The following is a 26,388-nucleotide window of genomic DNA, read 5'->3' as shown; positions in this document are numbered from 1 at the left end:
CTTTCTTCCTCCTTTCTTACTTTCTTCTTCTTCATTACTTCTCATCCTTATTCTCTTTCATTCTAATTTTTCTATTGCATTTACATACTTTCATTCATTATATTTTAATTTTATGAATATTTTTATTTTCTTTTCTAAATCTCTTATTTTACCATTGGTGTTAAACGTTCTTATTCAACTGTTGCATCTTTTCTTACATTACTCTGGTGCTTCATGACTTGTTTTATTCTGATTGGGTAATATTCTTTATCTGTCAATGCTAATCTTTTATGATACTTGTATTATTTTTGCATTGACATGAATTTATATTGTCTTTCATTACCTACTATCTCTTCTCCATTGTTGCAATATTTGCACTATTAATATGCCATTTGCTTTTACTGTTTTCTCACTCACATGTTGTAGCTACCATGTAATTGAGACCCTCATTATTTGCCATTAACCCACCCAAGTTCTAATTGTTTCCTTATCTTTGTTTCTGGGTTATTCTTTTTCTTTTTCCTCTTCTTTCAGGATGGCCACCGAGAAGGGAAAGGAAAAGCTTCTGAATGGGGAGATAAACAAACCCATATGCGCATTCTTTTGAGAAAGAGCAGCAGTTGTAGCTCACAACACCCGTTCACTTGCACATCTTAGCATGCACCGAGGACAGTGCAATCTTTAAGTGTGGGGAGGTCGATACCGACTTCTGTGGGTTAGTTACTTCCTTTCTCAACACCAATGTTTAATTTGTTAGTTGTTGCATTTGCATGTTTGATGTTGTGTATATTTTACCACTACTTGGTTGAAGTAATATTTTCTTTTTTTCAAGAAACTTTTTATAGCATTTCACTAATTTGAATAAAATTTTTGTTAAACTTGTTGGAAGAAATTTTATTTTGGAACATGGTTTAGAGCTCGAACACACAAAACCAGTGAGATTTTGAGCCTAATTGATTGGTTGCATCTTATCAACCAATATTTTATTTTTAGTGTGTGTTGTTCTCTCTAAAATTGTGATCTTTGTCTTGCTTAATTCTATATTTTCATTATTTGATGTATGCATACACTTACATGATTGAGGCCTTATTTCACTAAGCTTACATACCCATATGGCCTTACCTTTCATTATCCCTTGCAAACCAATTTTGAGCCTATTTTACCCCTTTGTTCTTTACTTTAGCACATCATTAACTCTAAGCGGAAAACAATAATGTCCTTAATTTGAATCCTTGGTTAGCTTGGACTAGTGAGGGTGCTCACAAATTAAGTGTGGGGAAATTGGGATTGAAAATATTTAGTTTGAGAAGTGGGTGTTGTAAATTCTTGAGAAAATGTGAAAAAGAATGTTGAGGACATGTTTATGCATTCAATACCTTAATCATATGCATTGAAAAAAAAACATAAAACAAAAGAAAAAAATAATAATAAAATACAAAAAAAAAAGAGAAAAAGAAAAGAAAAAGAGCAAACAATAAAAAGGGGACAAAATGCCCCAAAGTAAATGATAGCAATGCATATGAGTTGTACTCAAATTCGGAGGCATGAATATGTGAAAAATATAGTTGATGGGTAGTTAGATTTTATATTCTGATTACATGGATTGTCTTAAGTTAGGTGAGAAGTTTAGGTTAATTAAGGATTCAGATTTTAGTCTACTTAACCAAATACAATCCTACCTTGACCCTAACCCCATTACAACCCTTAAAAGACCTCTTGATATGTGTATTTCGTGCATTAAATTTTTGTTGATTGTTAGATGAAGAGCAAGTCTTGGAAAGCAAGATTAGTAGAGAATTGAGAGATCGAACCTTAAACACCTGAGCGATTAGAGTGCATACACTTCCAGTGAGGGTTCGATGCTCGATTCTTTGTTCCCGGCTTTCACGAGCTATTTTCTTTTGCAAGTTTACTTGTACCTTATTTTATGATTTGAATTAGTGAGATCCAGTTCATATTTCTTCTTGAAGGATTTGTTTACTTTTGACCAAGCAGGTAGAAACATTTTGCATGTAGTTGCATTCATATAGATAGGTTGCATTTCATACTTTCTACCATTCCTCTTCACTCTTATAGTTTCTCTTGAGCTTAGCATGAGGACATGCTAATGTTTAAGTGTGGGGAGATTTGATGCACCACTATTTCGTGGTACATCTTGTGCTTAATTGAGTGGGTTTTATCCACTATTCTCACATTTATTCATGTAAATTGCATGTTTTACACTTTCCTTCCAGATTTTGTGCTATGAGTGAAAACATACTTCTTTGGCCTTAAATTTTGCTATGTTTAATCCTCTCTTATTACCATTCAATGCCTTGATATGTGTGTTAAGTGATTTCAGGGTTTATAGGGCAGGAATGGCTTAGAGGATGGAAAGGAAGCATGCAAAAGTGGAAGGAATACAAGAAATTGAAGGAATTGCAAAAGCTGTCCAGCCTGACCTCTTTGTACTAAATCGACCATAACTTGAGCTACAGAGGTCCAAATGAGATGGTTCTAGTTGTGTTGGAAAGCTAACATCCGGGGCTTCGCAACGGTATATAATTTGTCATAGTTGTTCTGAAGATAGACGACGCGCACGCGTGGATCACGCGCACGTGTGGATCACGCGCACGCGTGACTTGGAGAAAATTTAATCCACGCGTACGCGTGACTTTGCCGCGTGCTGGACATATCAGAAATTGCTGGGGGCGATTTCTGGGCTGTTTTTGACCCAGTTTTTGGCCCAGAAAACACAGATTAGAGGCTACAGAGTGGGAGAATCCATCCATTCATTCATACACACTCTCCATCATTCAGAATTTAGGTTTGAGATGTAGTTTTCTAGAGAGAGAGGCTCTCTCCTCTCTCTTAGGTTTTAGGATTAGGATTTCTTCTTCTTTATTCCAGGTTCAATGTTTCTTTAATTTCAGTTTCTTTTCTACTTCTATTTATTCTATGACTTTAGTTTGTTTATTTTCCCAATTTGATTTATGAACTCCATGTTAGATTTGATTTTTTTATTTAATGCAATTTGAGGTATTTCAGATTTATGATTGCTTTCTTCTATTTATGATATAAATAATTTAGATTTTTTCCCTTTTGGCTTTGGTTGAGTAATTGGTGACACTTGAGTTATCAAACTCCTTGTTGATTGAAAATTGGAATTTGCTGATTGATTTGGATCCCTCTAAAGCTAGTCTTTCCATAGGAGTTGACTAAGTGGGAGCAATAAACAATTCTCATCACAATTGATAAGGATAACTAGGATAGGATTTCCAGTTCTCATACCTTGCCAAGAGCTTTATTAGTTATTAATTTAATTCTTGCAATTTACTTTTCTTGTTCCTTATTCAAAAAAACCTCCAAAAAAAAAGATACTTTTCCATAACCAATAATAAATACACCTCCCTGTAATTCCTTGAGAGATGACCCCAGGTTTAAATACTTCGGTTATCAATTTTATTGGATTTGCTTTAGTGACAACCAAAACTTTTGTACGAAAGGATTCTTTGTTGGTTTAGAAACTATACTTACAACGGGAATTTATTTTGTGAATTCTTTACTAGCAGAAATCTGTTCGTCAGTACGCACGGGTGCTGGAACTTCCAAACTCCATTTCTTCATGGTTTCTTCCCTTTTGCATGCTCTTTTCCTCACTTCTTCAACCCATACTTGCCTTGAAAACCTGAAATCACTTAACAAATACATCAAGGCACCAAATGGGATAAAAGTGAATTAAAATTGAATAAATTAAGCACAAAAGAGCATGTTTTCACTTTCAAGCACAATTTAGGAAGAAATTCCAAAAGCATGCTATTTAGATGAATAAATGTGGGTTTATGTGATGAAATCCACTCAAATCAAACCAAAATATATCATAAAATATGGACTCATCAGCATGCTTCGTTCCCCTCCCCAACCGATGTGGGACCTTACAATAATGTAAAACCCGGTTAATCAGTGAATGTAAAACCCGGTTAATTAATGACTAATTAACCCATAAATTAGAATTTATTCTAGAAAGCCAAAAAATGTGATTTTTAGGGCTTAATATGATAGAAGAGACTAAAAAGAGAATTTTGATACCGATTTTAAAGGAATCGGCCCAAGATTGAACCGAACGGGCCGAACCGGGCCAACCGGACCTATATTGGGCCCTTGGCTCAACCAAACAAAACCTAAAACCCTCAATTCAGCACTCTCTCTCTCTTCTCTAAACCTCACTCACACTGAAAAAGGAAAATGGGAGGGGAAGAACACTCTTCCAAAGTTCCAACTCTCATTTGATCTTCAAACCAGCATAACTTTTGATCCAGAGCTCCGATTGCCGCACCGTTTGCAGCCACGCGTTCACCGCGACAAGCTCTGCAAAACCCACTATTTTTTTCTTGAGGAACCAACTAGCTTAAAGGAGAAGAGTAATCTTGTCTCCTTGATCCTTGGGTGTGGTAGTATGTGTGTGAATATAGAAGCTTGATTGAGATATTGGAAAGCTTGGAAGAGGGCTTTGGTGTACTAAAACTATGTTCTTGGAGGTGTTGAAGCTTGGTGAGCTTGTGATAAAGTGATTTGGAGGTGTTCCGGGTTAAGCCAAAAAGTGACTAAGGTATGGTCTCGGTTTTCTGTATCTAAAATGTAATGTGGTGTGAAAACTTAGGCTAGAGGCCCTAAGATAGGGATTGAATTGTTGATGTTGTTGAATGGTTGAGGAATATTGTGTGGTCATATATGTGATTATGAATATTGATGTTTGATGGTATAAGGCTTGAGAGTTATGCATGTTTTGATATATGCTTGATGATTGGTTGAGGTTGAATTATGAGTGAACCCATGTTGATAGTGAGAATGATATTGATTGTATGTAATGATGGTTGATTGGGAATGGTATTATTGGAATTTGGGATGAGAAAATATATATATAACATGACATTGTGTTTGAAGGTGAGTTATTTGATTTAGATTGGTTAAAGTGGTGGATTGGTGGTTGTGAATTGATAAAAATGTAAACTTATGAGTTGAGGAGGCTTGAGGTTGATTTTTGGTATGCTTTCGTTGATTTTAAAAAGGGTTGGAATTGGTTTGTTTTGAAAATGGAACCTTAAGGTTTGTATGAAAATATGGTTTTTGGGCATACTTTGATGGAGCATAACTTGGACTCCAGATCCCCGATTTGTGTCTAACTTATTTAGAAATGAAATTGGATCCGAGATGTTTATGCCGTTCGAACAACGGGTGAAAAATGATTTAAAACGGAGAAGTTATGCTAGTCAGAAGATTGGGGTTTGAAACTGTGAATTCTGCAGCTTTTGACTTAGTAAAATTTTTGGCAGAACGCACTCCCACGCGTATGCGTAGCCGATGCACACGCGTTGTTTTCAAATGTTCACTACCCATGAGTGTGCCTTACTGACGCGTATGCGTCGATGAGCTAAATCAATTGTCCAGCCAAAACTCCCGAGAGTTGTGCGGGAATTGTGCTGGTTTTGTGCGTGGCAGACGCACAGGCGTCACTTTGCTTTTCTTCCATCCACGCGTGCGCGTGGGGGACGCGTACGCGTCACTGTATCTTGTTGCCTTCCATGCGTGAGCATGGGCAACGCGCACGCGTGACCCTGTTTTCACCCCGAGGTTGATTTTTGAGTTTTTAAAGCCAAATTTCAGACTTCTAAGCCTCCGATCTCACCCTTTATATCTTAAAACTTTATGATATGCCTAGCAATGGGAAGGGCTAGGAAATGTGGTAACTTGTTGGTGAAGAAAGAGGACAATTAATAATCAATCATGATCAAAGATGATTGTATGAGATACGGAGGATGGTGGTGGAAGTGCTTTATATGCCATGAGCCGAAGGGCTGTAATTGTTAAGAAATTGGCTGGTTTTTGGATTGAATGATGAGCCGAATGGCTGAATTATTGCCGAATTATGGCTGAGCCATTATTGAATTATGGCTGAGTATGATTGCATATATGCGTATTGAATGAAATGTGAATGTTGCACTTCCACTATCTGAGATACGAGTTTCCCTGGGAGAAAGCAGTGGCTAGCCACCATGTGCTCCAGGTGGAGACTCGATACTCTGTTGACCCTATGTCGTAAGTATGGCCGGACACTGTGAAAGTTCCGGATGAGCTCGCCCCCGTGAATATACACCAGTGAGGGTGTTGGATATGAATTATGATTTATGTTGTGAATAACTCGAGTTGGGATGCACGACAGAGGGACAGTCCAATGGTAAGCTACTAGGACTTGTCAGGTTGGCTTTATAACCGACAGATGAGACTCATCAGCCATTAGGACAGGCATACATCATATGCATATTATGTGAATTGTTTGGAATTGCCTAATTGACTGCATATTACTTGCTAATTGTTTAAATGCCGTATCTGTTTCCTATTTGTATATCTCCTTGTCTGATATAATTGTGTTTGCCATATTATCTTACTGTTGGTGGTTGGAAGGTTTGAAGAATTTGGAAAGGGAAGTATTAGTTAGACTGAAGATCTTTAGTCAGTTGCCATTTATGGATTAGTCTATTTATAAGCTTTGATTTATCTGTTGGAAGTTCTAGGATTGCCTTCGGCTTTCTCAGGACATTACATGTTAGATATGTGGGCACTGTTACCATACTGAGAACCTCCGGTTCTCACCCATGCGGATTTTGTGGTTTTCAGATCCAGGATGTGAGGCTCCTCGCTGAGGCATGCTGGAGGCTTCTGGACTAGCGAAGATCCTTGATTCTCGGGGCTTTATTTTGTCTTTATGTAAATAGTTACTATCTCCAATAAATAAATGTATATCTTTACTGTTTGACTCCTCTTAGAGGTTGTTTTGGAGAACAGGTTTTGGTAGTTTGTCCTTGGGGTTTCCCTTGGATTTCTTACTTTATGTTTATATATATATGTATGTATGTATACTTTATGCTTGGACCGGTTACCTTCACAAACCGGGTCTTGAGTTTTGATATTCGTATGTTTGGCACTCTCTTGTTTTGGTTTCTCGTAGTCTAACCTTTATCTGTTTCGTTACGTTATCAATCGGAGTGTTGCGCTTTTCAATTTAACGATTTTGTTTTATCCCTTTTCTTCAAAGGCACCTAGTTATAAACATTTTTCACAATACTATATGTTCTAAATTTTATTTTTAGAGATCGTAATACCTTGCTACATCTGTCTTATGACTTAAGCATAAGGCTCTATGTGGTAGGGTGTTACATTATGGTATTAGAGTAGTTCGTTCCTGTAAAGCCTAAGGGACGGACTGACTATGCTTCTGTGCATTCTCTGTATGTGTGTTATGTGCTATTAGGATATCTAATCGTTATAACTGGCATAAACGTTTATGAGCATGCATTTGGGACTTTGAAGCACTAGACTTCCGATATTGAGACTGATCAACTTGATATCTATTGTTTGGTGTGTATAGGAACCAGATGGCACCTCGTGGATGCGGTTGAGGTTGTGGGAGAGGTCGTACTAGTGCTCGTGAGCCGGTGGTCGACCCAAATGACCCGGTAAACTTTATGGCGGTGTTGGAGAACATGGCTGCTGCTATGCAGGCCACTGCTACGGCTCTTGGGCAACAGATGAACAATAATGGCAATGGCGACGGTGGAGCTCAGGGCCAGATGACACTAGCAACCTTCTTAAAGGTTAATCCACCCAAGTTCAAGGGAACTACCAAACCGACTGAAGCCGATACCTGGTTTCAGGCTTTGGAGCGAGCACTGCAAGCACAGTTGGTACCTGAAGAGCAGTCTGTTGAGTTTGCTACCTATCTACTCACTAGGGAAGCATCGCATTGGTGGCAGGAAACCCGACGTCTTCTGTAGCAGGATGATGACCCTATCACTTGGGATGCCTTCCAGGTGGAATTCTATAAGAAGTACTTTTCGAATTCTGCTAGGACGGCCAAGGAACTGTAGTTACTGCAGTTGAAGCAGGGTGCTATGTCCGTATCTAAGTATACAGACAAGTTTGAGGAGCTATTTAGGTTTTCTCGCATGTGTCAAGTAGCTCCGGGAGACTTCAAGGAATGGAGGTGCATTAAGTATGAAGGAGGGCTTCGGAGCAATATCTTTATCTCAGTGGGACCAATGGAGATCAGAACTTTTTTCAGAGTTGGTGAATAAGAGTAGGGTTGCTGAAGAGTGTGTGAAAAAGGTAGCTGCAGAGAGAGGAAGCCATAGGGGGCCATTTCCACAGAACCAAGGGAAGAGCTTTGCTCCTAGAGGTCTGCCTTTCAAGCAGGGAGGATCTTTCAAGAGGCCCAACAACAACTCCCAAGGGAAAAGGTTTGGGAAGTAACCCCAGAATGAGCAAGCTTGTGCTTGGTGCGGGAGTCACCATCCGGGAGCCCCGTGCAAGGCCAGATAGGGCTTGTGCTATTCTTGTAGTAAGGCGGGGCATAGAGCCTCAAACTGTCTAGAGAAGTAGAAGCAAGGTGCAGGGAGAGCACAGTAGCCTGGTCGGATGTTCACCACCTCAGCTGTGGGTGCCGAGGGATCCGAGACACTCATCCGAGGTAACTGTAAAATGGCTGGTCAAATTTTAAATGCTTTATTTGATTTGGGAGCAACACATTCATTCATTGCATTCGAAAAGGCTAGTGAGTTAGGATTGAAGATTGTAGTTTTAGGTTATGACCTAAAGGTGTATAATGCCACCCATGAAGCCACGGTAACTAGGCTAGGATGTCCGCAAGTTTCATTTAGGGTCAAGCAATGTGATTTTGTCCATGATTTGATCTTCTTGCCGATGATCAATCTTGATCTTATCTTGGGTTTGGACTGGTTATCTAAGAACCATGTTATGGTCGACTGTTTTGCAAAATCGGTGTACTTTATGCCGGAAGATACAGAAGGGCCGGTTGTGTTGAATAGTTATTACCTGAACTCTATGATGGTGAATTATTTTGGGACTGAATGTCAGGGTATCTTGTTAACCATGGGTGTTTTGGGTGATGATCAGAGCTTGGAGCAAATTCCGGTTGTGTGTGAGTTTCCAGAGTTATTTTTCGATGATATTGATGAATTTTCACCTAACCAAGAGGTGGAGTTTGCTATTGAGTTGGTGCCTGGGGCTGGACCAATCTTGAGTGCTCTTTATAGGATGTCACCACTAGAGATGGCCGAGCTAAAGTCTCAGCTAGAGGATCTGTTGGGTAAGAACTTCATCCGACCAAGTGTTTCTCCATAGGGAGCGCCAGTGTTACTGGTAAAGAAGAAAGATAGGAGTATGCGGCTCTGTGTTGATTACAGGCAGCTGAACAAGGTCACAATAATGAATAAGTACCTACTGCCAAGGATTGACGATCTCATGGATCAGTTACAAGGAGATGGGGTTTTCTTCAAAATCGATTTGCGATCCGATTATCACCAGATAAGGGTGAGGGGTAAGGACATCCCTAAGACCGCCTTCAGAACTCGTTATGGTCATTACGAATACACTGTAATGTCTTTTGGGTTGACAAACACCCCTGCAGTGTTTATGGATTATATGAACAGAGTTTTTCATCCGTTTCTGAATAAATTCGTTGTTGTCTTCATTGACGACGTACTGATTTATTCCAAGACTGAAGAGGAGCATGCAGAACACTTGAGGACCGTGTTGCAGATACTGAAGGAAAAGAAACTCTATGCGAAACTGTCTAAATGTGAATTCTGGAAGAGTGAGGTGAAGTTTCTGGGTCACGTGGTGAGTAAACAGAGGATAGCTGTAGATCCTTCTAAGGTGAAAGTAGTAATGGATTGGGGGCGACCAACCTCAGTAACTGAGATAAGGAGTTTTCTGGGCTTAGCTGGCTACTACTGGAGATTTATCAAGGGCTTTTCGCAAATAGCCTTGCCATTGACAAGGTTAACCCACAAGGATGCGCCGTTTGTTTGGACTCCTGAGTGTGAGGAGAGCTTTCAAGCGTTGAAGCGAAATTTGACCACCGCGCCTGTGTTTGTGTTACCTGAGCCGAACCAACCATTTGATGTGTACTGTGATGCCTCACTAAAGGGTCTAGGGTGCGTGTTGATGTAGCATCGTAATGTGGTGGCCTATACCTCACGACAGTTGAGACCTCATGAAGTTAACTACCCTACGCACAATTTGGAGCTTGCTGCGGTTGAGTTTGCGCTAAAGGTGTGGAGGCATTACCTCTATGAGGTTAAGTTCCAAGTTTTTTCTGATCACAAGAGCTTGAAATATCTATTTGATCAGAAAGAACTTAATATGCGGCAGGGGAGGTGGATGAAATTACTGAAAGACTACGACTTTGAGTTGAATTACAATCCGGGAAAAGCGAATGTAGTAGCGGATGCATTAAGTCAGAATTCGTTGTATGCTGCTTGGATGATGCTTTGAGAAGAAGAGTTTCTCCAGGCATTCGAGAGTCTGAAGATTGGTGTTCAAGAAGTGTCTGGAACTTTGTGCTTGAGTCAATTATAGATCTCAAGTGACTTTAAATCCGAGCTCCTAAAGGCTCATCAAAACGATGACGTGTTACCGAAGGTGTTGCCAGCTATTGAGCATGAAAAATGGTGGAGAGTGTCAGAGGATCAAGATGGGCTACGGAGATTCAAGGGAAGGATCATAGTGCCGGACGTTGGCACTTTGCGGCAAAATATCTTAAAGGAAGCACACAAAAGCGGATTCCCTATCCACCCGGGGAGTACTAGGATATACCATGATTTAAAGGCGATGTTCTGGTGGCCGGGTATGAAGAATGATGTGGCGGAATATGTTTTAAAGTGTTTAACCTGTCAAAAATTAAAGATCGAACACCAGAGACCTTCCGGGACGTTGCAACCTTTAGAAGTTCCATAATGGAAATGGGAGAGCATTGTGATGGACTTTGTGTCGGGATTGCCAAAGACTAGAGCCGGTTTTGATGCTGTCTGGGTGATTGTGGACCGACTGACGAAGTCGGCTCATTTTCTACCCATTTGAATGAATTACACCCTTGAGGAACTAGCACGGTTGTACATAAAGGAGATTGTGAGACTTCATGGTGTGCATACCACTATAGTTTTTGATAGAGATCCTCATTTCACTTCAAGGTTCTGGGGTGCATTTCAGAAAGCTTTCGGAATCCGATTAAGCTTGAGTACGTTTTACCATCCTCAAATAGATGGTCAATTCGAGAGGACGATCCAAACACTAGAAGATATGTTGAGGGCTTGTGTTTTGGACCAACCGGTGAGTTGGGATCGGTATATGCCATTAGTAGAGTTTGCATACAATAATAGCTACCATGCGAGCATCGGAATGGCTCCATATGAGGCTTTGTACGGGAGGAAGTGTCAATCTCCGCTATGTTAGTATGAAGTTAGGGAGAAAAGCTTGTTGTTGCCAGAGATGATAGCTGAGACCACCGAACAAGTTAAGAAAATCTGAGATAGGATACTCACTGCGCAGAATTGTTAGAAAAGTTACGCCGATCAGAGGCGGAAGCCCTTAGAATTTGAGGAAGGAGACCATGTTTTCCTTAAGGTTACTCCAACCACAGGAGTAGGTAGGGCAATTAAAGCGAAGAAGTTGAATCCTCGCTACATCGGTCCATTTCAGATCTTGGAGAGGGTTGGACTAATATCATATCGGATGGCTCTACCACGCCACCTTTCGAACCTGCACGACGTATTTCACGTGTCGCAGCTTCGGAAGTATACTCCTGATGCTAGCCATGTGTTAGAACCTGAATCAGTTCAGTTAAGAGAAGATTTGACGCTTCCAGTGACTCCGATCAGAATTGATGATATGAGTATCAAACGGTTGCGTGGAAAAGAGGTTTCGTTAGTCAAAGTGGTATGGAGTCGATTCGGTGTTGAGGAGCACACTTGGAAACTTGAGTCGGAGATGCGAACTGACTATCCGCACTTATTCTCAGGAAATTGAATTCGAATTTTGTAGGCAAAATTTCCAATTAGGTGGGTAGAATATAAAACCCAGTTAATTAGTGAGTGTAAAACCCAGTTAATTAATGACTAATTAACCCATAAATTAGAATTTATTCTAGAAAGCCAAAAAATGTGATTTTTATGGCTTAATATGATAAAGGAGACTAAAACAAGAATTTCGATACCAATTTTAAAGGAATCAACCCAAGATTGGACCAAACGGGCCAAACCGGACCAACCGAACCCATATTGGGCCCTTGGCCCAACCAAACAAAACCTAAAATCCTCAATTCAGCACTCTCTCTCTCTCTCTCTCCTCTCTAAACCTCACTCACGCTGAAAAAGGAAAATGGGAGGGGAAGAACACTCTTCCAAAGTTCCAACTCTCATTTGATCTTCAAACCACCATAACTTTTGATCCGGAGCTTTGATTGCCGCACCGTTTGCGGCCACGCGTTCACTGCGACGAGCTCTACAAAACCCACCATTTTGTTTTGAAGGACCTAACTAGCTTAAAGGAGAAGAGAAATCTTGTCTTCTTGATCCTTGGGTGTGGTAGTGTGTTTGTGAATATGGAAGCTTGATTGAGGTTTTGGAAAGCTTGGAAGAGGGCTTTGGTGTGCTAAAAATATGTTCTTGGAGGTGTTGAAGCTCGGTGAGCTTGTGAAAAAGTGATTTGGAGGTGTTCTGGGTTAAGCGGAAAAGCGGCTAAGGTATGGTCTCGGTTTCCTGTATCTAAAATGTAATGTGGTGTGAAAACTTAGGCTAGAGGCCCTAAGATAGGGATTGAATTATTGATGCTGTTGAATGGTTGAGGAATATTGTGTGGTCATATATGTGATTATGAATATTGATGTTTGATTGTATGAGGCTTGAGAGTTATGCATGTTTTGATATATGCTTGATGATTGGTTGAGGTTGAATTGTGAGTGAACCCATGTTGATGGTGAGGATGATATTGATTGTATGTAATGATGGTTGATTGGGAATAGTATTATTGGGACTTGGGATGAGGAAATATATATATATATATATATATATATATATAACATGACATTGTGTTTGAAAGTGAGTTATTTGATTTAGATTGATTAAAGTGGTGGATTGGTGGTTAGGAATTGATAAAAATGTTAACTTATGAGTTGAGGAGGCTTGAGGTTGATTGTTGGTATGCTTTCGTTGATTTTAAAAAGGGTTGGAATTGGTTTGTTTTGAAAATGGCACCTTGTGATTTTGTACGAAAATGTGATTTTTGGGCATACTTTGATGGAGCATAACTTGGACTCCGGATCCCCGATTTGTGTCAAACTTGTTTAGAAATGAAATTGGTTCCGGGATGTTTATGCCGTTCAAAGAACGGGTGAAAAATGATTTGAAACGGAGAAGTTATGCCTGTCGCTTCGAAACTGTGAATTCTGCAGCGTTTGACTTAGTAAAATTTTTTGGCAGAACGCACTCCCACGCGTATGCGTGGCCAACGCGAACGCGATATTTTCAAATGTTCACTACCCATGCGTGCGCCTGGCTGACACGTACGCGTCGATGAGTACGCATCACTGTATCTTGCTGCCTTCTACGCGTGCGCATGGGCGACGCGCACGCGTGACCCTGTATTCACCCTAAGGTTGATTTTTGAGTTTTAAAGCCAAATTTTAGACGTCTAAGTCTCCGATCTCACCCTTTATGTCTTAAAACTTTATGATATGCCTAGCAATGGGAAGGGTTAGGAAATGTGGTAACTTGTGGGTGAAGAAATGGGAGAATTAATGATCAATGATGATCAAAGATGATTGTATGAGATACGGAAGATGGTGGTGGAAGTGCTTTATAGGCCATGAGCCGAAGGGCTGTAATTGTTAATAAATTGGCTGGTTATGGATTGAATTATGAGCCGAATGGCTGAATTATTGCCGAATTATGGCTGAGCCATTATTGAATTATGGCTGAGTATGATTGCATATATGCGTATTGAATGAAATGTGAATGTTGCACTTCCACTATCTGAGATACGAGTTTCCCTGGGAGAAAGCAGTGGCTAGCCACCATGTGCTCTAGGTGGAGACTCGGTACTCTGCTGACCCTATGTCGTAAGTGTGGCCGGACACTGTGAAAGTTCCGGATGAGCTCGCCCCCGTGAATATACACCAGTGAAGGTGTTGGATATGAATTATGATTTATGTTGTGAATAACTCGAGTTGGGGATGCACGACAGAGTGACAGTCCAATGGTTAGCTACCAGGACTTGTCGGGTTGGCTTTATAGCCGACATATGAGACTCATCAGCCATTAGGACAGGCATACATCATATGCATATTATGTGAATTGTTTGGAATTGCCTAATTGACTGCATATTACTTGCTAATTGTCTAAATGTCGTATCTGTTTCCTATTTGAATATCTCCTTGTCTGATATAATTGTGTTTGCCATATTATCTTACTGCAGGTGGTTGTAAGGTCTGAAGGATTTGGAAAGGGAAGTATTAGTTAGACTGAAGATCTTTAGTCAGTTGCCATTTATGGATTAGTCTATTTATAAGCTTTGATTTATCTATTGGAAGTTCTAGGATTGCCTTCGGCTTTCCCAGGACATTACATGTTAGATATGTGGGCACTGTTACCATACTGAGAACCTCCGGTTCTCACCCATGCGGATTTTGTGATTTTCAGATGCAGGACATGTGGCTCCTCGCTGAGGCATGCTGGAGGCTTCTGGATTAGCGAAGATCCTTGATTCTCGAGGCTTTATTTTGGCTTTATGTAGATAGTTACTATCTCCACTAAATAAATGTATATATATACTGGTTGACTCCTCTTAGAGGTTGTTTTGGAGAACAGATTTTGGTAGTTTGTCCTTGGGGTTTCCCTTGGGTTTCTTACTTTATGTTTATATATATATATATATATATATATATATATATATATATATATATATATATATATATATATATATATATATATATATATTATGCTCGGACCGGTTACCTTCGCAAACCGGGTCTTGAGTTTTGATATTCGTATCTTTGACACTCTCTTGTTTTGGTTTCGCGTAGTCTAACCTTTATCTGTTTCTTTATGTTATCGATCGGAGTGTTGCGCTTTTCAATTTAACGGTTTTGTTTTATCCCTTTTCTTCAAAGGCTCCTAGTTATAAACATTTTTCACAATACTATATGTACTAAATTTTATTTTTAGAGGTTGTAATACCTCGCCACCTCTGTCTTATGACTTAAGCATAAGGCTCTGTGTGGTAGAGAATGCTGCAGCTCCCAAACTTCTCAATCCCTCCGGCATTTGATCATAAAACAATTCTTGAAGTCCAATAATTGTGAAAACTTCAGAAGTTCCAAAAAGAATATACTGAGGTAGCAACTACCAGATACTGATCGGTAAAATCGAATTCGGATCGTCGATGAGATTATGTTGTTTAGCAACACCAATCCTTTTGGCCTCTACGAGTGCCGAGACAATCATGTCTAGTATAGATAAAAATAGACCGACACCAATCTTTTGTAATAACGTAATACCAGAGTGATGCTTTGTGAACTTTCTGGCGACTGACACGAAAACTCGGTCGTAGACAGGAATTTCACAGAGCATTACAATTCCAACAAACCCTAGAAGTGTTGCTGAAGGGATTTTGAACTTCGATCCTATGTGACGTTGCATTGTGCTACCTTGCTTGGCGAAGAATGTGACTTGTTGGCTTTGGACAACAAAAAACATGACACAACATAGCCATATAGGAATGGGGCGAAGGACAAGCTTTACTTCTTCAACTTTAGTAACTGAACATAGCCTTCATGGATTTCTACTCTTGCTTGAAGCATCATTCTCATCGATCATCATTGCCTTGTTCAAAAATCTATAGTATATAGTTTTCAATTTTTGCCATCAAAAGAAAATAATTTTGAATCGTATTTAACCAGCTAATAATTTAGAATGGTTATTTGTTAAAATATTTCTTGAAAGATTGCGTATTTGTCAATTTAGTTGTTAAAAAATCAAACTCCTTAAACTAATTATTGAAAAATACAACAAAAAACTAACTTAGTCGTTCTGCTAATTGATGGAAGGACCAATCTGATTTAAAGTTGTATCTTCAAAATTATTTGAAACATTTAATTGTTCAAGGATTAAATTACCGTCCACTTAATTTTTCAAAAATTATTTTGACTATTAGCCCAATTTAAAGAAAATATATACTTCTTCCATTTTAAAATAAGCGCTTTCACTTTTTATTAGTTTATTAAAAAATAAATGTATCTAAATAAGCTCTTTGTCTAAATACACCAACTTTTCAATGAATCTCAAAAGTAAAAAGCGATACTTATTTTAAAACGAAGAGAGTATGAAAAAAGTTAATAAAAACTCACTTGAGGTGATGAGTGTGTTCCAAAGTAGGAAGTGGATGATGGTCATCATCAAGACCATAATAACACAAAGAAGTGTCATGGGTTGGTAACTGGTTTGGGCGCCATTTGAGAGATGCAGCAACAAGAACTTGGGCCATTGTAGCGAAGGGACTCCCTTCAGGGTTTTCCCTTTTATACCTTTTTTTCCAATAAAAATCACTACTATTGGCACTATCCACACCCTTACTGGCAACCCTAGTCCTACAGTCCACCCAATATTGTCCTACATGATATACGAAAATAATAGTTAAGATATCAATATACGTTGTTATAAACAGTTTAATTAAATATGTTAAATTATTTTAAATAAAAATATTTTCATGTAAATATTCATTATATTTTTTTATTTTTATCAGATGTTATAATCTACACATATATAGAGGGTAAAATATATTTTTTAACTTTCATATGTATGATTTTCTTTAAAAATACTCCTAATGTTTAATTTTATTTAATTTTATCAATAACATTTTTTATTTATATCTAAAATGCCTTTGGACGTTAACTTTGTTTAACACATTAAGGACAAAATTGAAAATGTTAATGAATATAGTTTTGACATAAATAAAAAATTTTAGAAACAAAATTCAATAAAATTAAATATTAAAGATATTTCTTAAAAAAATTGCACACAATAGGAACAAAGAAAAACATATTTTACTCTGTTAAAAGCAAACTTTTGTAATCTCTATTTTCCGTCTCTTTTTCAATTTATTCTTTTTATAGATATGCACGTATAACTTTTGTTAAACTAACCACATCGAGCCGACTACCTTTAAATGGTGAAATTTATATATAACTTTTAACCATTAAATTATAATTGATTCTGAATTTCTATATTAATACATAATTTTAAATTAACTAACAAAAAATATGGAGCCATAAAGAATGAAATTACCTGTACATAAACAATAAAGAAGACGGCAGAAGAGTTGGCAAGTACTACGACCAAATACGAATAATTAAAGAAAGAGCTCTTGGCTTCCTTTGCTCCTCCTTCTCTTCATCAAACTGATCCGCCGCAAAAGGTTGAACACACGACTTAATTCCGCCATCTCCGATGGAGATCACATAAAGTGCTACGAAAAAGAGCTTATCATGCTTCAAAATGGACACTGAAAATGTCATGAAAGTCATGCCTGCTAACATCAAGTTATTGTTAAATCACCTTTTTTAATGTATATTTTGTATTTCAATGTGAATTTTATACTGTAGTTAATTTTGATATACATATAACAAAAAATTATATCCAATTTATAAGCGTAACTTCAAAAATATTAAGTGTATAATGAAATCAACTGTCAGTAGTGTATTTGTATATAAATACATGTATAGTTTAATTCATTTGTAATGTATGTTTTGTATTTCAATATGTATTTTATACTGATAGCTGATTTTAATGACTGATTTTAATGTATACTTAATATGATTATATCCAATTACATTGATTAAAAAATTTATAAAATAAAAAAATGACGATAACAAATACCAAAAAAAATTCTATAACTTCTTTTTGGATGATTAACATGTAATGAATACCCATCAAATATAATAAAAGTTAAATAAAAATAAAAAAAATTAAGGATTATATGTTTAGAACTACTTAAGTTGATTAAGTAGGTAGGCATTAACTATATAAAACTATAGCGCAGAGGTATGAACGATATAAGTTATAATCACACCATAATTAAATTAGAAAAATAAAATTAATAAAGAAAATAATCAATTATAAATAATAAAAATAAAAAATATTAAAAAGATTTAGATATGATGGAGTTGAAATTTATAAATTATGTACCAAGAGATAAAGAGTTAAATATCAAATTCGTCCCTGAAAGATACCTCGATCTCCATATTAGTCCCCGAAAGATAAAGTTAATCAAAAGAATCCCCGAAAGTTACCCGAGTTAATCACGTTTGTCCTTCCGTCAACTCCGTCGGTGACCTGGCTAACGTCTGCTGAGGTGTGTCGTTAGCTTCCAACGTGGAGGAGGCCAACGTGTCATAACGTATTGCTGACAAGGTAAGTTTGGAAAAATAGTTCAAATCAGTCCCTAATTGTTTGAAACCTAATCCTAATTTCGATGATAAATACGTTGCCTTCAGCAATAAAAGGGCCATATGCCTGGGTTAGTGTTGAAATTGCTGGTTTGGGGTGAAGATGGAGGCAGGAAATGGAGGCCATGGAGGTGGTGTGTCGTTCTTCTCGAACGGCAGTAACGGTTCCAGCGCTTAAATGCGAACCAGGAGGAAAACCCATGAGGAATCATGTTTCTACGGGTTGAAGGCTACGTTGAGAAAATCTGGGACAGTAGAGAACCCAGATAGACTATTCCGTGCATGTCCAAGATACCGGGTGAGTGTTGTGTAAGAAGTTAAAGGTTTTCCATGTTGTTTTGTGCTTTGGGGTTTTATTCAGATTTTTCTTTTCTGATTCTTGAATTTGCAGAAGGGCAGTCACTGCAATTACTTTAAGTGGGTTGACGATGATGAGTATGAAGTGGTGGGCGAAGGTGGAACAAAGAAAGATTACAGGGCTGGGCTGCAGGTTGAAAGTGACTATGATGAATGGAGGTTGAAGGTGGCATGGAGACTGGGCAGTTTGGAAGCTGAAGTAAAATCATTGAAAATGTTAATAGTTTTCCTGTTTGTGGTAGTAGTCCTTAATGTAATGGTTTGTTGTTTGTTATCTAGTTCCAAGTAAAACAAAATGTGTTGATATGTCATGCTGTAATGAGAGTAATTTGTTGAATGAGAATAGATGTTGCATTTGGTTATTTAAGATTAAGACTACACAATCCAATTTAAAGGTTCCAAACCAATTCGAATCACTATTACAGGAAGATGTACTAAGGAATGAACAAAATCAGTAGTCAAAGTACTCTTAAACATTGAGTTGCCATGGAAGGCTAGTTGTCACATTGTCTTAAGGAGCAAAATAAAAAGGTTTTACATGAGAATACAAACCACAGCAAAGAATGCTAGACAAAATAAAAGGGCATTGTACAACTTTCAATTACATAGATAACCAAAATGTTGATAATGGAAATTCAATTGCCCTGTGCAAAAAAACATAAAGTATCCTCACACAAAAACAAATTCAACCAGAATACATTTCAACACCAATCAAAGTCATTTATCAGTCTTTCTTGGGGGCTTGAAGCCTAGAGTAGGAACGAAGGTCATAAAGTTGGCAAGCTTCTTAGCAGTGGCTGAACTAGTCCCCTTGATTGTCTCAGCAGAGATAGCGAAAAGCCTGATATTCAAAATAGTTTCCACTTGGACAGTTATGATAGAGGTGAGCTTCTGATTCATCCATTCCACCGACCAAGAGGCCAACCCCATAAGGACGTTTCCATGACCGCTGGGTGCAAACCTGCCATTAAAATTGCATCACAAGAGAAGGAGCTCTTATAATAAATTCAGCAAATACTTCTTTCTTTCATACATCAAATTTGTAGATATTTACAAAATAGACATTATACATGCCTTAATATGCATAGAGATGCATATATCTTCAACACCCCACCACATATCTTCAAAGTAAAGCCAGGTAAACATAGAGTTGCATGACATAGATGTTGCCCCATTCAAGATTTCCTCTCACTCCATTAATATGTTGCATAGATTCAATGAGCTATTCAAACTTCAGACAGATTGTGGACCAATGGCCTCTCACAAACCAAATTAGAGGAAGCACATCTAGTTAATGACTATAACTCACCACAAGGCACACTAGGTGAACTGATTCCCCCATCATAGCTAAATAGCTTTCCCATTACATTAGCATCAAAGACACCAAAGAAGATTGTTAGTTTTTGCATGCAGCTAACTAGTCATTTCACATTTAAGAGCTCAGCTCAATAGCCTCCAAACAGAATAAGAAAAGATTGACAACATTTCAAAATGCACATCCCATAACTACAAGCAGCATAACCACAACATCTCATATTTAACACTATAGCAATCAGTACCAGTTTAAAGAAACTTTTTGTTTTTAACACTCAATACCACTGCAAAAGGTAATAAATACTTAAAAGAACGGACTTTGAACATATATGATAATAGCTGATGCCATATACAATCATCCTTTCATCATAGCCAATTTTAGCACCATAACCGAGATGACTAAACCACACTACAAAACCCTCAATTCATCATAAAAGAGAACTTCCACACTTCATCACTACTCACAGTTACAAATAACACCACAAACCTAAAAACCAATCAATTCCACCGCAATTAACATAATCAACAATTATAGGACTGTCAAATTTGACAATTCAAATTAATAAAAAAACACCAAAACTTCATATGCAGATCCAAACATTTCAAAACACAAAATAAATCCTAGCACAGCAATTGCACGATCCAAGAACCAAAACAGTAACAAAAAATCGAAAACCCTAAACCTTGATACCTGAGCCTTGTCAGCGAGCTGAACCACGAGTCGTCCAACGGGAAGAGGAGACTGGTAGGTATAGGAATAGTTGATGCATTCGTTGCGCATGTAGCGCGAGAGAACGCGGCCGTCGGCGGTGAGTCTGGCAATGGCAACGCCGATGTGGTCATCAACTTTGAAGATCTTCTTCTGGTGAGAAGAGAGCTCGGAGTTGGCCTTGTTTTGAATCCACTCTGCGTACAAAACGACGCCGAATCATGACTATCTGGGCATCCACTCAAAACGGCGTCGTTTTCCTTCTCGGCCAGCGTGGCAGTTAACGTCACACATCAGCAGACGTTAGCCAAGTCATCAAGCGAATTGACGGAAGGACGAACCTGATTCAGTCGTGTATTTTTCAAGGACTCTTTTGATTAACTTTATTTTTCGGGGACTAATATGGAGATCGAGGTATCTTTCAGGGACGAATTTGAGTATTAACTCAAGAGATAAATGATGGAGGATATAGTGACAGTTTTGAAGCGACCAATGTAAGAATTAGCAATAAAAACACCAAGCAAAGGGAAGATGGACAAAATAAAAACCCAAGTGTTTATGTTTTTTGTTGCTTCAATTAGAGTTTCTTGAAGCTCACTTGTTAAGTATGTGATCAAATTTGATGACAACCCTATAAAGACAAATTGTTGTGCAAATTCAACACCTACAAAAAATAAAAAATAAAATAAAAATAATTATTATATATAAAGAAGAAGAAAAAAAGTTGAAAGAATACAATCATTTAATTTGTTACAAAATATTGTAATATTGCGTATGTTTGAGACGTTAATTTTTCGTGTAGTGATTATAGTTTAACTGTCAAAAACTTAGATCATAAGAGATTTTATATTATTATCTTATTATATATAATAATTATGACATTTCAAGGTTCAATGATCTATGATGACATCCAAAACCTAATAATCAAACTTAAACATTTAATCCTTTGACAAAGACAAAAAAAATCAAAATTTTTAAACATCAATGAGGTGAAATACTCACTGATAATGAACCTTGCAGCATGCCAGCCACCTTTCATGGTTTTAGGGTGGCGTTGGAGGAGGTGCTTTCTTGTGTCACTGTTGGAACTTCTTTCCATAATATATAATGGCCAAATTAATAGAAGAAGAAAAAAACAAAGAAGAGAAAATATATTTACTATACAGTATATTTATAGTAGTTAATACTATATAGACACAAACCGAAGACAATAAATTAATGTAGCCTTAGTTTGGAAACCAATTTCACTGGATAACTAATTAGGGGGCAGTTAATTAGTAATTTTTTTATCGAATATAAATTTAAATTATTATGAGAAACATTTAAAATTTAATAAAAAAAATATAAAATCAAATAACAACAAATATTTAAAATAATTGTAAAATTATTTTATAAAATAAAACGTCTAAAACATAAGGAAAAAAAACTCAAAATTAACGTAGCCAGATGCAAGGTAGGAATCAAAGAGTTCAATCAAAAATCACAATCCAAAAACTTATTAAATGAAATGCAGAATGTTTGTTTCAGCAAGAAATAACAATCAACATGCCTTAAAAGGGTTGAAAAGAGTTAGTGTAAAACGGAGGAAGAAGTTAGGGAGTCAATGAAGTCAAGAGTTAAAAAGGTAAGTTAAAAGCAGTGGCATGGTATTGTAGTTTTTGGCTAACAGAAGTTCACAAGATTGAAGAACAAGCAACTCACATTCAAGCAAGGAATGCAGATTATTGATGATAAATCAGGTAAAGAAAGCACAAGGATCCATAAAATCATCAATAATGCAATTCAATGAAGAGGGGAACCAATTGGAATAGAAATGCTGGCCCAGCATCTCATGAAATGGCTTTCATGTAAACCATTTAAGTCACAATGTCAAAAGCATAAAAGTCAATTCATGAGTGGAAGTTAAGTAAAACAATGTTTCAAAAAAATTGGGTAGCATTTCGACAGTAAAAAGAAAGTTCCCGGAAAATCAAACAACAGAATAATTAATGCACGCAACAGCAATTTCAAACAGCAATTAGCAGCTTATATGAACTGCAGAACAAGTTGTACCAAACCATCAAGTAATATGGCAGTGGGCAGAAATTTGAATCAATATAAAATCAAGGAAAACTAGCAACCAAAGCAACAGCAGAACACTAAGGTAATCAACAATCTAGAACAGCTGAGTTTAAGGATACAAGTGCGGAATTAAAATGGAAAAATTGAAATGGAGCACTTGATGAAGTAAGGGAAATTTCAGAAAAGCAGCAACAGGAATCATGCAATAAGCTAGCATTGTTAATTAGCACATGAATATTGATATAAGGCAATAGTATGAAGAACAAGGTAACTCATGTGACTTAGACATTAGAAAACAGAAGAGAGTAGCAGGCTAGGCCTAAACTCAGTTTAGCAGTTTGGATTTCTTATGAAAGCAGTAGCCATGACAAGCATTAAAATCATATATAAATTCAGAAGAATGTGATAATTGAGCTAATCCAAAACAGCAATAGGCAGGTATATGCAATTAGCTTAGCCTCATCAAATTCAGGAAGTAAGCAATATCAAGAGATATGTATTCAAGGAAGTAAATTCACTGAATTAATAATGAAGATCAACTTGCAACAAGAATCGAATGAACAATCCAATTATCAAGTAATCAAATCGACTCAGATGGATTATTCTAGTTTAGCACAAAAGCAAACAATGAAAGATGACATAGCATCAGTAATAATTCAGCACAGGGCACAGCATATCTAAGTAATTCAAACAGCAAGGCAATTGTGAAAATCAGAGAATGCAATTAGCAGGAACGGAGCACTTATCAGACCTAAATCCTCTAACCACAACCTAGCTACCTAACCACCTAGAATCCACTAACGACGTGCAATTCTAACTATCCTTATTTGAACAAAAAGTAAATATGCAAACTGACTTAAGTGAACAGAAAATGAAATGGAAATGCAGGGTTGGAGATATGGAAACCTGGGGAAGAGATGGTACTAGAATCGGAAAGAAAGGGGAAGAGGAGTGGCACAGTGGCGAGGTGGTGGTGGCTCGGCGGCGCTGCGGCTGTCTGCGGTGGCTTGGTGAGGACAGGGGGTTGAGAAGGGAAATAAGGAGGAGAAGAGAAGAAAGAAGGAGGGGGAAGGAGGGCGGTGTTGGTGGCGGTCCTGGCTTCACCGGTAGTGGCCGTGGTGGTGGCTGGTGGTAGTTGGGTTTCGAGAGGGAAGGAATAAGGAGAAGAAGAGATGAAGAAAGGAGGTAGAGTGAACGGTGGGCGGCGGCGGTCTGGGGCTGCCGGCGGTGGCGTCAGTGAGAGGCTGGTGGTGGTGAGTGGTGGTAATGGAGGTTTGGAGTGAGAAGAGAAGGGAACGTTGGAGAAGAGGGGAGAAAAAGCATGCGAAGGGGGCTAGGGTTATCGTGTCAGGGGTTATAAAAATTTAAATCCACGCGTACGCGTGGATCACGCTTGGGCGTGTATGGAAAAATAAGTCGACGCGATAGCGTCGAAGACGCGAACGCGTGAATGAGGGTAAGTGCAGATGAAGCGTACGCGTGAAGCACGCACACGCGTCGGCCGAAATTGTGTGAAACGCACGCTTCCAGCGACGTTTTGGCCCAACTCTCTGTTCAAAGTGAAGCGGCTAGGTGTGACATGCGACGCGTGCGCGTCGCTGATGCGCACGCGTGGTGTGCAATGATTAAAATTGACACGTACGCGTCAGGGACGCGTGCGCGTGGCTCGAATCGTGCCTCTAGCACACAGCCGCACGATTCCGTCACAACTTTCCGTTCGTTGGATGGAAGCACCGAATTGATATTGACGCCCACGCGTGGCCGACGGGCACGCGTGGGGTGGCTCTTTTTGTTTTTATGCAGTATGCAGAATGTAAAATGGAGATGTTGATGCAAATGTTATGAATGACACCAGGGAAAATAGAATAAAATAAAACTAGGAATAAAACAAAACAAAATAAAACTAAGATTGAAAAAAAAATGATCATACCATGGTGGGTTGTCTCCCACCTAGCACTTTTAGTTAAAGTCATTAAGTTGGACATTTGGTGAGCTCTCTGTCATGGTGGCTTATGTTTGAAATCATCCAGAAATCTCCACCAATGTTTGCAATTCCAATGGCCTCCGGGGTCCCAAACTAGGCATGTAAATCCTTCGATCAAGTCAAAGCAGGTGATCAGGCTCCAGGAGTGTTGATTATCAGAATGAATTCCAGGATCCCAAACCTTACTTCTGTACTCGTCTTCGCCTTGATCTATATTGTTCCAATCGGGCGGTACGAAATCTAAATTCTCACTGAGGTACCCAAACATCTTCTGAGACCCATTCAATCGAGATCTACACCAACCTTTGCATTTAAACTTTGAGCTTTCAACCATATTGAACTTTGCATGACAACTCCAACCACTAACCATCTCCCTCTTACTCTTAAAGCCACAAAGAGCTCTAAGTTGCCCATCCGTCTCAAGCAAGGCATATTCAAGTGGGCTAATTAAGCTTAGAGATGAAAGATTTACCCACTTGAATGAAGGAATGGATGGTGATGGCTTTGGGGGAGAAGTCTCCAACAACTTTGGCAAGGTGATTTCAAGCTCCATTCCCTTGTGCTCTCCCTTGACATCCTCCACCTCTTTACAACCTTCTTCAACTTCAACCTCTTCCTCTTGGCAGATTTCTTTCAATTCGATCTCTTCTTCATTATTCACCAAGGGCATGGGAGGTTGTGCTTCTTCTTCTTTAATCTCCATGTCAAGTCCAATGGGAGAGGATTCAATGTAGATAAGAATTCATCAATGATTGAATCCATCTCTTGATCATTCCCTTCAAAGTCTTCAACCATGATATGCCTTGGAGGTTGTACACCCTCCTCAACGTCAAATTCAAACTCCTTAGAAGGGTGCTCTATGACTGGGCTCTCCCATGGACGTTCCGCATCTCCTAAGTCTTCGACCACTTCTTCCTCTTCAATGATTACGGCTTTCTCCAATTGTTCCAATACAAAGTCCTGCTGCTTACTGTCCACCAGAGTTTCTAGCTTCTCCTTCATACTGCGTTCTTCAGTAGATTCTCCACATGAAGCCGTGGGAGTTCTTTGAGTGTCCGAACGTTGGGAAGCTAATCGATTCATTAACTCGCATAAGGCGGCCGCAAAATTTAGCACACTCTTATTCATCTCTTCTTGCCCTTGAAGAATAGCACTAAGGGCGTTGTTATCCAATGGAGGTTGGGGTGGATAGGAGGGTTCATTATTTTGGAGAAATGGTTCATAGTAGGAAAGTGGTTCTTCTTGATAAGGATATGGAGATGGTGAATATTGAGGTGGTGGTTCTGGGTGTGGTTCATATGGTGGTTGGTGTGGTGGATAAGGATTAGGATCATATGGAGGTGAATGGTGGAAAGGGGCTTGTGAGTATGGTGGTTCAGAGTTATGTTGAGGAGGTGGTTCATAAGCATATAGTGGGGCTTGTTGGTAACTACAAGGGGGTCCACCATATCTATTATTTCGGTACGCACCTCGGAATGGCTCTTGACCATAGTAATTTGGTGGAGGTTGGTTGTCACGAAAAGGTCCACCATAACTATTGTCTTGGTATGCATCATAGAATGGTTGTCGGTTATAGCACATTGGAGGGGGGTTGTTGCCAAGAGGGTTGATCAAATCCTTGTGGCTCCTCCCATCTTTGATTCTTCCAAC

The 26,388-nt window shown here is 38.5% G+C and overlaps 1 pseudogene; it reads right to left on the bottom strand.

The window, feature by feature from the left end:
• LOC148569197 (protein NRT1/ PTR FAMILY 5.4-like) overlaps positions 1-21,792 on the bottom strand; it is a 47,947-nt pseudogene extending 26,155 nt beyond the window's left edge.
• Positions 21,793-26,388: the final 4,596 nt, after the last annotated feature.

The sequence above is a fragment of the Arachis ipaensis genome, chromosome B4 (assembly GCF_059453495.1).
Source record: "Arachis ipaensis isolate K30076 ecotype BB chromosome B4, ASM5945349v1, whole genome shotgun sequence".
Taxonomy (NCBI): Eukaryota; Viridiplantae; Streptophyta; class Magnoliopsida; order Fabales; family Fabaceae; genus Arachis; species Arachis ipaensis.
Note: the sequence above shows the minus strand (reverse complement) of the source record. Positions and strands in the feature narration are given on the sequence as shown.